The following is a 12739-nucleotide window of genomic DNA, read 5'->3' on the forward strand; positions in this document are numbered from 1 at the left end:
CTACAGGGCAGCGACTACGCGCCCCGCATTGGACGCGGTGAGCGTCGAGCAAAGCAGCGTTCGGCGCGGCAACGAAATGTGCGCCTGAGCAAGAGACGCACGCCTTAGAAACAGCTCGTTTCTAAGGCGGTGCGAACCAAGGCGGTGCGAACGAGAGATGGGAGGGGCGTACCACCCGCTAGTTGAAATTTGGCCGCGCCGGTCCTATCTTGAAAGCGATCTGCGATGGGGACAGAGTCCGCCAAGTGCTGATAGCTTCGTGTGCGCTGTATTCTCGCCGCTCTTATGAGCTGGTACCCGTTGTCCCGGGGACGAGGTTTCGGCGACTTTCAATAGCGTCTGCTTGGAGCTTGAACTAGGTTTACCATCAGAGAGGGTTCGGCAGGGAAGACGAGGTGATGCAAAAACAATAACAGAAGTTTAATACATCGTTACGGGTGAGCGGCGCGCTCTAAGACAAGAAGTACAGAAACGTTCGGCGTGCGTGCTCCTTCACGCAAGGGCAGAGAAGACCTCCACGTGGCGTATCGGTGGCCCTATACCCTACACTATCCGGGCAACCTCATTCTCACTTACTCCCAGGTAGATGGCCATGTCAGCACACTGGTCAGCCCACACAGAGGAATTCAGAGAGAAACCACTCCCTGGCCTAGAGGGGGTGAACGTAAGACAAAAGAGAGTGGATTTGATTAATCCCGTCGCACACACCCGACGGACAAGTCTTTTCATGTTGACGAGCGTGATGATTAGGCACTTCAACAAGTCTCAGGCGCTTGGAATCCGTTCCATTCATCGCCGCAGACAGTGAACCGTATCAGACTGCCCCGCCGCCGAAGGAGATCCCGATGGGCAGGGGACGACATCCGCTGGCCAGAGGGATGACGCAGGTCGGTGCTTGTAGTCTTCATGGGTTGTCGCACAGCTCTATAGAGCACGAAACACTGTGGCGATTTCCAACGTCACTCAACGTCTCGGTCCGAGTCTAGATGCCCAAGAAGGGTCTGCAACAGTTTCTCGTTCATAGCACGTGTCGTCAGAGCTACGCCGAGACTCAGCCGCTCAGTCAACAAGCGTGAGACAAATTCTCGCTGAGCTCTGCCAGGCTTATTTCCGACTCAAAAGTGACAGTTATACAGAACTCGAAGTACATTCATGAACTGGTTATACGCTTCACAAGACATGACTCGACCCAACTGCATGAACCAAAATAAGACGCTTCCAATCCTACGTCATGAAAAATAAAAATGAGTTTTGGCAAACGTTTGAGGCTGATTCTCGATATATTGGCTTCGACTCAAGCCATCAGCATTGCCATTTTATAGCGTATATCTCAAAAGAATATTGCTGTAAAACGACACTCCTGCGCAGGAGACGGCCATTATTGGAAGACGTTGCCTGTAACCATTTGAGAGGACAACGATCCGTTTCGATGATGAACCTCGAACTCGCAAGATAGCAAGACAATTTTTGAACAGCCCATACAAGACATGCGGATTCTTTCTCAGTATCGCTGTACACCTGTTCTCTACTAGTGAGTTTCCGTGTTGCGTAAAGGACGGGGTGTTCCTCCTCGCTCTTTCCCTTTTGGCATAGTACGCTCGCTCGCTCGCACCGCATTGAACCACAAATCCCCTCGTGTAGTCCGGCGATCTTAGCACGGGCTGACTTGTCAGCGCGCTCTTCAGGACGTTGAAAGAGGATTCCTTTTTTTCGTCCCAAAGTACACTCTGTGTTTCTGTTTTTGGAAGAGCATCAGTTAGAGCGCTAGCTAGTTATAAGAATACCTAGGAATGTACTTGCTGATAGTACCCGGTTACTCCTAAGGAAGATTGGTTGTCGGTCTTTGTGCGCAGCTGTGGGAAATCTCGTATCGCAGCCACCTTTAGCTCAGAGGGACGGCGACGGCCCTATCCGATTACGTGACCAAGATAGATCACTTCTCCTTGCGCCATTTGGCATTTTGGTGTCTTGATGGTTCAGCCTGATTCAAGCAAGTGGGCCAAAACTGCCCTCAGATTTTGCGTATGCTCCGACCAGGATTCAGAATATATCGCGACATCTATGTAAGGCAAGGCGAAGTATTCCTGCCGTCGCAACGCTTTGTCCATAAGGCTTGAAAAACAGTACGGTGCATTTTAAAAACCGAAGCTTCGGACCTTAGGGCGGAACGTTCCCAACGGAGACATAAAGGCGGAATAGCTGCTAGCCCGCTCTGTGAGCCGCCCCTGCCGGTATAGTCTCGAACACGATCCAGGGTAGAAACGAATCGGGCGCTACTACTAACGTTCTGGATGCGCTCGCTCTTTGATGTTTGGTATGGGATAAATCTGATCTTTAGTGACCGCGTTTAGCCTGCGCTAATCTGTGCAACGACGCGGATCTTTGCCTGGCACCTCAACTAATATCAAAGGCGAAGTGTAATCGCTCTCGCAACGTTAGATCACACCTAGAGTCAACATTCTTTCCACCTCTGCATCCATAATCTCACGTTAGCGCAGTGACACTCGGTAAGTCTTTCAAAGTACCGGCTCCGAAGAAATGAGCTCGATGTTATGTGTAAGAAACGATGTCCTGCCTGGCCTATCGACAAATAATTTCCGAAACTCCTGTAGGATTTCCTGCAACTCCGTCATTTGTTCAGGCTTCAGCTGAGCTTGAGAGACTAGTTCCCTAATTAGTTGTTCCCTAGCCTCTCCGTTAGTGACTCTCGGTTAGTCAACGCGCGCCCGGATGCTTTGACAAGTTTGGTAGTAGATTCATCCTTGTAACGCACGGTATCAAAAGGCATGGTCAAAGCATATGCATGAAAGAGAACCATTAATGCAAAGTGACGTGCTCGCCATCCCTATAGCTTTTTGCGGATAGCGCGGACATGGTTCGAGAGGTTTTACAGCGAAGTTGTTAAAGGGACACTAAAGCGAAACAATAAATCAGTTGAGACTAATAAAGCATTGTTTGAGAACCCTGCAGGCAGTTATTTCAAAATAATAGTTTCATTATTAGATGAGAAAAATGAAGGTCGAAGTATCAGTATTTGAATTTCGCGCCGAAACCCCGACGGCGGTACGTCAGTGTGATGTCGGGGACTCCAGAGTATGTTTTCGCATTAGGGTCGCGTAGGCTGACTACAGGTTCTCTAAACTTGCCGTGTTTAATATTTCGCTCCTTTAGAACACAATGTAGTAAATCTGTACCGTTATATAATTAAGTAGGCCCTAGAAGGTGCCATCAAGATCCCTGACGTCACAGCAACCAGGTGCGGGGACTTTGTGGGGTCTTTGAGTCTCACAGGGGTACCGACCACCGCGGGTTCGAGCTTAGCGAGCCACAGGGCCGCGTCAGCCGTCAGCCTCTAGCGCCGCTGCGCGCGAGCTCAGGCCACAAGGGGCTACCGAGCGACGCACGCAAAAACACAGTATTGCCCTAAAATGAAGGAAGCCGTTTATTGTCTCCAACGGCACCCAACACTGCACAAACGCCCGGTCCCGGGACGGCGGGGAACCAAAGGGGTCCCGCACCAAGGGCGAAAAATACAGCTAGGGGCGCCTGTAGCACGTCGCTGCGAGAGCACAGGCTCAAGCTGGGACGCGCCGCTAGGAAAAGTCCCGGCGGCTATGCTACTTGCTCTCGCGATAACCAATGGGCCAACTCGCGAGAGCTCGGGCAATCTCCTTCGGCTTGGGCCTCCGATGAGTGCGGCTCGGCGTGGTACGACCTCGCGCGAGCACTAGGCACCCGTTCTTCGGCTTAGCGTCGGGATAGGAAACAACACGAGGTACGCGCTCCCCGCACGGGCAAAGGCACTGTGCGTGAGCTCAATCCGTCACAAAGGTGTCGGCGGATGAGAGAGAGCATCGTACGTACCGGGTGCTGTCCGAAGGGGCAAGAGAGCTGGTACCGTCACGGCAGTAGCCACCAGGGGCCGCTGCGTGACGTCACTAGCTCCGCCCTCACTGCGAACCACCGCGCGAGTGGAGCGCCAGCGCTAAAACTGGTCCGGAGCAAGGACGAGGTGGCTAAGGATTACAGACATGGGTGAAATGCGCCCGCGCAATGGCGCGTCGAATTCCACAAATCCCCACAACTTCAAGGAGGCGTCGCCACCCCTCTTTCGTTCTCGCGCTTTTTCTAGTTTACCAAGCGTCTTATCATGGTGAGAGTGGTGTTTTTGATGTCATAGAAAGGTAATTTACTGATGCAGAAGAAATAATCCCGATATTCTGCAATGCCAGGCGAAGATGACGCAGGCGTTAAGCACTACCGATACGTGGGCAGATCCCGAAGATTGTGCAATGCCGGGCCGAGCCGCGGCGGAGGTGACGCAGGCCTTAAGCACTCCCCATACGTGGGCCGATCCCGAAGATGGTACAATGCCGGGCCGACCCATGGCGGAGGTGACGCAGGCATTAAGACCTCCCCATACGTGGGCCCATCGCGAAGGTGGTACAATACCGGGCCGACCCGCGGCGGAAGTGAAGCAGGCGTTAAGCACTCCCCATACTTGGGCCGATCCAGAAGATGGTACAATACCGGCCCGATCCCTGGTGGAAGTGAAGCAGGCGTTAAGCCCTCGCCATGCGTGAGCCGATCCCGAAGATGGTACAATATCGGGCCGACCCATGGCGGAGCTGAAGTAGGCGTTAAGCACTCCCCATACGTGGGCCGATCCCGAAGATGGTGAAATGCCGGGCCGACCCGCGGCGGAGGTGACACAGGCATTAAACACTCCCCATACGTGGGCCGATCCCGAAGATAATGCAATGCCGGGCCGACCCACGGCGGATGTTACGCAGGCGTTAAGCGCTCCCCACACGTGAGCTGATCCCGAATATTGTGAAATGCCAGGTCTACCCACGGCGGAGGTGACGCAGGCGATAAGCATTCCCCATACGTGGACCGATCTCGAAGATAGTGCAATGCCGGGCCCACCTGCGGCGGTGAAGCAGGCGTTAAGCACTCCCCATCAGTGGCGTAGCCAGAAATTTCGTTCGGTGGGGGCTTACTTTGTAGCTCGGCCTCCTCCTTATAGTATTTTTCGAGGGATAAAATACATTATAAACATTATTAATAACTGCGTTGCCATTGCCAAAGATGCTGCAAACAAATTATTGAACGCTACGAACGGCCAAGACAAGTAAAATACATATTTTTAAATAAAGAATACACTCATATGTCTCAAAAGTTGTGCCCAAAGTAAGTGATATCAATGCTTCCATGTTTTCTGTATATTTAACAAGTAAAGGAAATGTCACACGAACTTTATATATCAGTTGAAACCAGCAAAGTGCATGCCGCCGATATGAAAAATGTAAAGGCCATGAAGTGAACGAGTTGAGGACAGATATTTTATTAAAACTTTGTCAGTCTCCCTGCCTTTCTCTCATCTGCCTGCCTCTCTCTCTCTCTCTCTCTCTGTCATTGAAGAACCTTTCTACATCTTTGTACATATGCAACGACCAGAGAAAAATTTCAATGACGCTGTCCTTTGTTAGTATGTATCGCCCAGGAGCAGCTGTCACCGTTCGTGTATTGTGAGTAATTGCTCCGAAATTATAGTCGCAATAGAAAGCACATATAAAAAGCAGGAGTTCTGCAAAATACACAAGGGCGAGTCAAATAAAAGTGAGCCAATGCAAATATATGACAAACGGGGCACTGCATTTAAAAGTAGTCTCGATGAGCATTTATACATTTGTCCCACATACTGACGAGTCGCATGATTCCCGTCTCATAAAACTCCTTGAGTTGCTACTTCAAAAAGTCTGTAACTGACTCTTTCAGGTCATCGTCCGACACGAATCTGGTTCCCTTGAGGCGTTTCTTCAAATGCTCCAAAATGTGGAAGTCGCAAGGGGACAGGTCTGGGCTGTATGGCGGATGTTGCAGCGTTTCCCGCTTGAACTTTGCCAGTTTTGTATTAACCACATCAGCGACGTGGGAAAGGGCATCGTCGTGCAGCAAGATGACTCCATTCCCAAGTTTTTCACGTCCTTTGTTCTTGATTGCGACACGCAGCCGATCCGACGTTTCACACTATTGGAAACGATTGATAGTCTCTCTAGGTTTAGCAAATTCGATCAATAATGGCGCCTGACGATAGAAAAAAAGTCAACAACACGTTTCCGGCAGAACTGACAGCCTTTGCTTTTCTTGGGGGTGGTGAATTCAAGTGTTTCCACTGTAAGCTTTGCCGTCGTGTTTAAGGCTCGTAGTAGTGGCACCATGATTCGTACCCGTCACCCTTATTGTGGTACTGGATTAGATGAGTCAAGGCAGCGCCGAAACCCTCCGTCTTCTGGCGGCGGTTCAAAATCTTGGGCATGCGTTGCGCACACAAGAGCCAATAACCGAGATGCTCGTGAATTATGGTGAAACCCGAACCGTGACTGGTGTTCACACGCCCTGCCAATTCATCGATGCTTATCCTCCGTTCTTGTCCAGCCAGCCTTTGGAATTGTGTTGGGGGTGATTGCACGGTGGCTTTGGCCTGGTCTTGGATCTTCTTTGTAACTTTCACGTCCTTCTTTGAGTCGTTTGCTCCAACACTTCACAGTGGCCAATGAAATGCAATGTTCACCGTACACGGCAGCCATACGGCGACTTATTTCTTTTTGGGAAACATTTTCATGTGTCAAAAACCTCACAACACCACGCTGCTCAACTTTTGGAGTGTCCATTATGCCACACAACCATGTTCAACCCAGTGTATGAGAGCATTAAAGAATCTTGATCCACACACCTGCGTGTCACTTTTATATATAACAGATGCCTCTGTGCCGCGTGCATGCCTCGCAGATAATGAACAGAACCATTATTGCGCATGGTTTGTTGGCTCACTTTAATTTGACTCGCCTTCGTACATTAGAAATGCGAAGATACAATAGAATGTACAAATGCAAAGATACAGCTTGATAAAGGGCAAAAAAAGTGTCACTGGAAACCAATTGCATTACACATATACACAAAACCTTGCAGCAAGATATTTAAATATACGTATAAGTCTCCAATAAATCTACGTATCTAAGAAAAAGTCGCTATATATGATACGTCAGACAAGGCAAATAAACATGCTGCCCAACCACAGATTCACAGATCACAGCCCCCACTCCCTCCACTCCCCGATGTATTGCGTGCGATGAAAGGTGGCGCGCTTCCTCCCCGCTTTTCTCCCTTGCGCACACAAGACTGTGCATCCATCGTAGGCATACCCATGCCCCCCCCCCCCCCCCCCTTACGCTTCCACTTGCACATACAGCATGCGGCACGCGGTCAAGATCTTACCACCCCTCGGCTTTATACGGAACATGAGGGCGACAGCGACGGCAAAAATGCGCCTGGAGTGTCCATATAACTTCTATCGCAATAATATAGTAAGAGTATCCGGCAACTGAAGCGTCCCGTGGCCCATTACTTACCGATAAAAAAAGTAATAAAATCGAACTTTCACCATGCGACAATTCGCTGCGCCGCAACAATGTCTTTTGTTGTTCTTGTTGTTGTTGTTGTTGGGCGATGGGCGCTGAAGATGAAATAACGCAAAGGAAAGTATGTTGGCTACAATTGAGACACTTGGTCCACAGAGAACCATAGGCATACAGCTCAGTATTCTACACCGGGGAGACAAAATTTTCCGGAGACGTTGCGCTCAAGTGAACGCGTTGCAATCCGTCGAGTCCCTGTAGTGATGGCGGCGAACGACCATGCAATGTTTCTTTTTCTCGTGTGCTAGCTAGAAAGCATCCAAAACCCTGCAGGCGAAAGTTCACTCGGCCAGAGAAAATCGAATGCGCATCGAAGTGTGCCGCGCGGTGGTCGATGCAGCACGAGAAAAACGCATGCATTCTGGCTGGTTCGGCAGCCCGTGGGCACCGAGAACAATAAAGAAAAGGAAGAGGCACAATTTGTCCTCGCGAATAGTAGTCCAAGTAGAACAATAAATAATAACGCAGTTACCTTTTCTGGCTTTAGTGTCTTGACATGGATGCTTTGGCGCAGGTAAAAAATAAGTTGATATTCGTTTCTGTGACATGACCGCACAAATGAACCATCACAACGCTTCGTCTCATCGGCCCTCGCTGCGTGCTTTGTCAACTTGTCTGACAGTGTGTTGATTTGACTGGTCTCTTTGTATGGTCCGATGTACGACTTTAGAAAAATCAGTGCGCCTTGGGCGTCAAATGTTTTAACAACATCAAGCCCACATAGTTCCTGAATTGAAAATCTAAAGCACGACTTTCCAAATGTAATTCCGCGGCCTCCGCGAAATGCAGTGACGAGCCCGCTCGCCATCCAAACGCCTTTGAAACTTTGCGCTCATTTGGAGCTCCTTGTCGTTACGATATCTGACTCCCGGTGCATGGGCGTTGCCGCGAAATCCAGCCCGATTTCGCAATGTTTGTGCTAAAGTGTCTTTTCGAGCGTGCAAAGGACATTCTAGTCAAAATCGAGCGTAATTTCCGGCGCCGGGGGTTGTTTTGGTAGGCGGCGCATGACAGCACGAAAAAATTTCGGGGGAGGCTGAAGCCCCATAAGCCCCCCCCCCCCCCCCCCCGGCTACGCCCCTGCTCCCCATACGTGGGCCGATGCCGTGGATTGTGCAATGCCGGGCCAACCAGCGGCAGAGGTGACGCAAGCGTTAAGCGTGCCCCATACGTCGGCCGATCCCAAAGATAGGGCAATGCCAGGCCGACCCGCGGTGGATGTGACGCTGGCGTTAAGCGCTCCCCATACGTGGGCAGATCCCGAAGATGGTGCAATGCCGCGCCGACCCGCGGCGCAGGTGCAGTTCGCCATTAAGGGGCCTACATAGACAGCTTCGCTGGTCACACTTCTTCACAGAGTGGAAGGGCACTGAGCTTTCTCGTATGATAAATTTATAGGTATAGGTTAGATATAGTGATACGACATAGTAAACAGCAGACTTTTTGTACACGTGAGAGAGAGAGAGAGGGCTCTTTATTAGAAGAACAGAGAATTTTGCCGGCGCGTATATAACCGCTGGCATGCTACTCTGTATAGGGATGGGGAATGGGATTAAAAGATTCCAGAAGAGAGTGGGAGAAAAAAAAAGGATAAAAATAAATATGAAATGTCCGAGGGGACCTGATACTAATCTTTACACGTGACATGGCGGGTTAATTTAGGCTTTTGTATAGGAAGGATGCAATTTTTAAAGTTTTCCTATTTGACCAATTTCTGTCAGGTATTTGAACAATAAATCCAAAACCCGTCGCTGTTTTGAAGGGCCGGGCATTGGACCTAAGATGCTCGGTAATGTTAACGGTTCGTGTCGAATCATGTCCAGTTGGTGCTTAAAAAATTGTCTCTCGTCGCGGTACGCGGGGCATTCTAGTAATATGTGCTCAATCGTCTCTAAGTTGCGACAGTTATCACAGTATGGGTTAGTGGTAAGTCCTATGCGGTACAGATAATTGTTCGTATATGCCACGTTCAGTCGAAGACGATGGTACAATGTCTCTAAGTGTCGAGGAAGTGGTCGTGGAATTTTCGGTCTCATTTCTGGGTCAATGTAACGTAGGAAGTTATCTTGGTGAAGCGGCAGATTCAAGATGCGGTTTTTTTCTTGATAGGCATATTTTTTTGCCATGGTTGAAGCGTCGGCTTTTGTAAAATATGTTCTTCTGAACTTGCGGTATTGGAGTCCATTTCTGGCAGCTTCGTCCGCTCTTTCATTTCCCGAAATGCCGGCATGGCCAGGTATCCACTGGAACTTTATGCAATGCCCAGCAATCTTAGCCCTGTGGTGAAGATAAGCAATGTCAAATGCTGCTGGTTGATTATTGCAACGCTTGTGCCTGTTCCATATACTTTGTAGGGATGCTTTTGAGTCTGTGAATATCACCCATGTCTTTGGCGGCTGCTGTCGAAGTACATACACAAGGGCCTCCTTAATGCCATATAGATCCGCTGAGGTAGATGATGTCGCTCGCTCAAGACGAAACGAGAATCGTTGTCCTGTAGAGGGAACAAAAAGTCCGCATGATGAACGATGTGGAGTTGTAGAGCCATCTGTGAAAATGTGCGTTGCGGCTGCGTATTCTTTGTGCATATATTCTAAAGCTATCTGATAAGTCGCTGCTTGAGGCATTTTCCTTTTCGCACTGATTCCAGGTATGTATGGCACGATTTCCAGTGGGGACAGTGTCCATGGTGAAATGTTTCGCGGCATAATTTGTGACGCTTGAGCAGGAATCGAAATAGATATGCTTCCGACGGCCTGCCCAAAGCTAGATGTAGCACGGGTTCTGGAAATATCCTTTAAAAAGTGAGTCTTCGTATGAATGACGTGGCGGAGGTGTATCCGAAGTGTCTCCTGCGAACACAGCACTTCCAGAGGCAGGCATCCAGCTTCTGCTACAGTCCCTGAGCGGGACGACCCCTTCGGAAGGCCAAGACATACGCGAAGGCAGTTGTTTCGTGCTGCCTCGAGTTTTCTCTTGCTTGTGGGAGATATTTTGTGCAGGATCGGGAGGTAATATCGGAGTGTTCCATCGACGTAGGCCTTATGGAGGAGCACCATTGATCGACAGGTGCTGCCCCACTGTGACCCGGCTAGAAATCGGAATGCGTGCGACGCCGAGGAAATCTTCTCACTCAGTTTTTTCACTTGGGGCGACCATGTGAGGTTCCTGTCGATCGTCACTCCAAGAAACCTTTGCGTCTTGACGTATGGAAGGGCGCGACCACCCAACACTAGTGGGTATTTTTTCCATACACCTCCGCGTGAAAGCCATGGCAACGCTTTTGTCGGGGGACAATTTCAGACCCCTTGGATTTAGGTAGGCCGATATATTTGCTAGCTCTCTCTGGAGGCGTTGTTGGGTGGTACTGCGGGAACGCGCCGCACTCCAAATGCAGATGTCGTCCGCATACAGTGTGATTTTGACGCCAGGGGGCAGGTTTCTTTTCAGATGGATGAGGACTAAATTAAATACCGAGCTTAACACAGCTCCTTGTGGCACTCCCTTCACGACGGCATAAAGCGCCGTGGGGCCATCCGGGGTACACATGAAAAGTTGGCGTCCTTGAAGATAGTCTGCAATCCATGCGTAGAGCCGTCCTCCAAGACCAAGGGTTTCCAAAGCGTCAAGTATTGCTGTATGATAGACCGAATCATATGCTGCCTTAATGTCTAAAAATAATGCAGTAGGTATGTTGCCAGAGACCAATTCCTCTTCAATTGATGAGGCCAAGGCAATGACATCAATTGCGGATCTATTTTGCCGGAAGCCATTCATTTCCTCCGGGTAAACTTTTGCTGTTTCCAGGAACCAATTTAGTCGTTTGTAGATCATTTTTTCGAATAGCTTCCCTACGCAGCTAAGCAGAGATATGGGTCTGAAGGAGGCGTGGTACACGTGGTTTTCTGCGCTCCTAAAGCTGTCTGTTTGCCAGAGAAAAAGTGAGAAAGTATCATGCTGCACGGGCCTCCAAAAACACTTTACGCGATTTGAAAACTGATATGGAATCACCTCGTTTGTAGCTACAAACTAAACATTGTCAGCAGCCACGTAATTGCGCAAATTAAATATAATTGGTGCATCAATTGGATGAGCTTGAAAATTATAACAAGTTTTCAGATGTACGCCGTTATAGATAATTCGGTTTCTAACAAATCGCGTTTCTATCTTGGGTGCTCCAGTGCTTTACATATTTGGCAGTATTCGAACAAAAATTGAGGAACCATTTCATTGTGAAGGTGGATGACCAGGAAAGCCATAGCACATCACACAAGGTTAGACAAAAGTACATGTAGGAATTTTCATCATTTGATAGTAATGATAGCGTTACGGTTGCTGTGACATACATTGAGTGGTTCGGTTACGACCTTCGATTCTTGGCCAAAGTGAAATCTATACACGATCGTTGGCGAGTGCTTAGGATCGGTGTGTAACTCCAAACCAAACTCTTCTAGCACAAATTGAGTGACTTTGTTGTCGGGTTTTAAAATGTGCACATTGAAGTCTCCAATGATGATCACAGGGATAGTTTCATCATGGCTAACCAACTCAAAGTGCGCGGTTTTGACCTACTCAATATCACACGTGGGTGTGCCTGAATATATACAGTGTATATCGCAATTCCGTCTAATTTGTACGGCACAGACTTCCCCGCAGTCGGAGGCATTGTCCTCTTGCGAGAGAAGGGTGTACGATTGTACATACATTTTATCCTTTGTATATGGCAACGCCTCCTGCTGGAGTGTCCATATGCTGTTGGCAAACGATGCCAGTATTCCTGCAGCGACTTGAAACAATGCATCTTGATTTATTTATTCATTATTAGTATTATTATTAGTAGTAGTATTATCATCATTATCATTAGGGGTGGATTGCTTGAAGACTGCTTCACCTCCGTCGCGGGTGGGCCCGTATCTCCATGACTGGCCCATGCTAACCTTTATTGTTGACGCACAAACACGAGAAACGCATGGAGCCCTAACCATATAGCACAGGTTCGCTGCATGAGCGCTCGGTATGTGCACAAATACATCCGTCGAAATACCGACCGAGTCAGCTGAGGGCAGCAGCCAGTAGATAGTCGGAACCACGCCGAACCCAATAGGGCTGGCAGAAAAAGCTTCGCTCTGGAAACTGTGGCTTAGAGAACTAGCGGGGAATGATGTTAAGCAACACTGGCACGCGAGTAAGAGATGTGAAATACTCTACTTGCATCAACAGCGTTACAGGGAGCGCGTGCAACCAGAGAAACGAACTTG

Source organism: Dermacentor albipictus, chromosome 1 (genome assembly GCF_038994185.2).
Source record: "Dermacentor albipictus isolate Rhodes 1998 colony chromosome 1, USDA_Dalb.pri_finalv2, whole genome shotgun sequence".
Lineage (NCBI taxonomy): Eukaryota > Metazoa > Arthropoda > Arachnida > Ixodida > Ixodidae > Dermacentor > Dermacentor albipictus.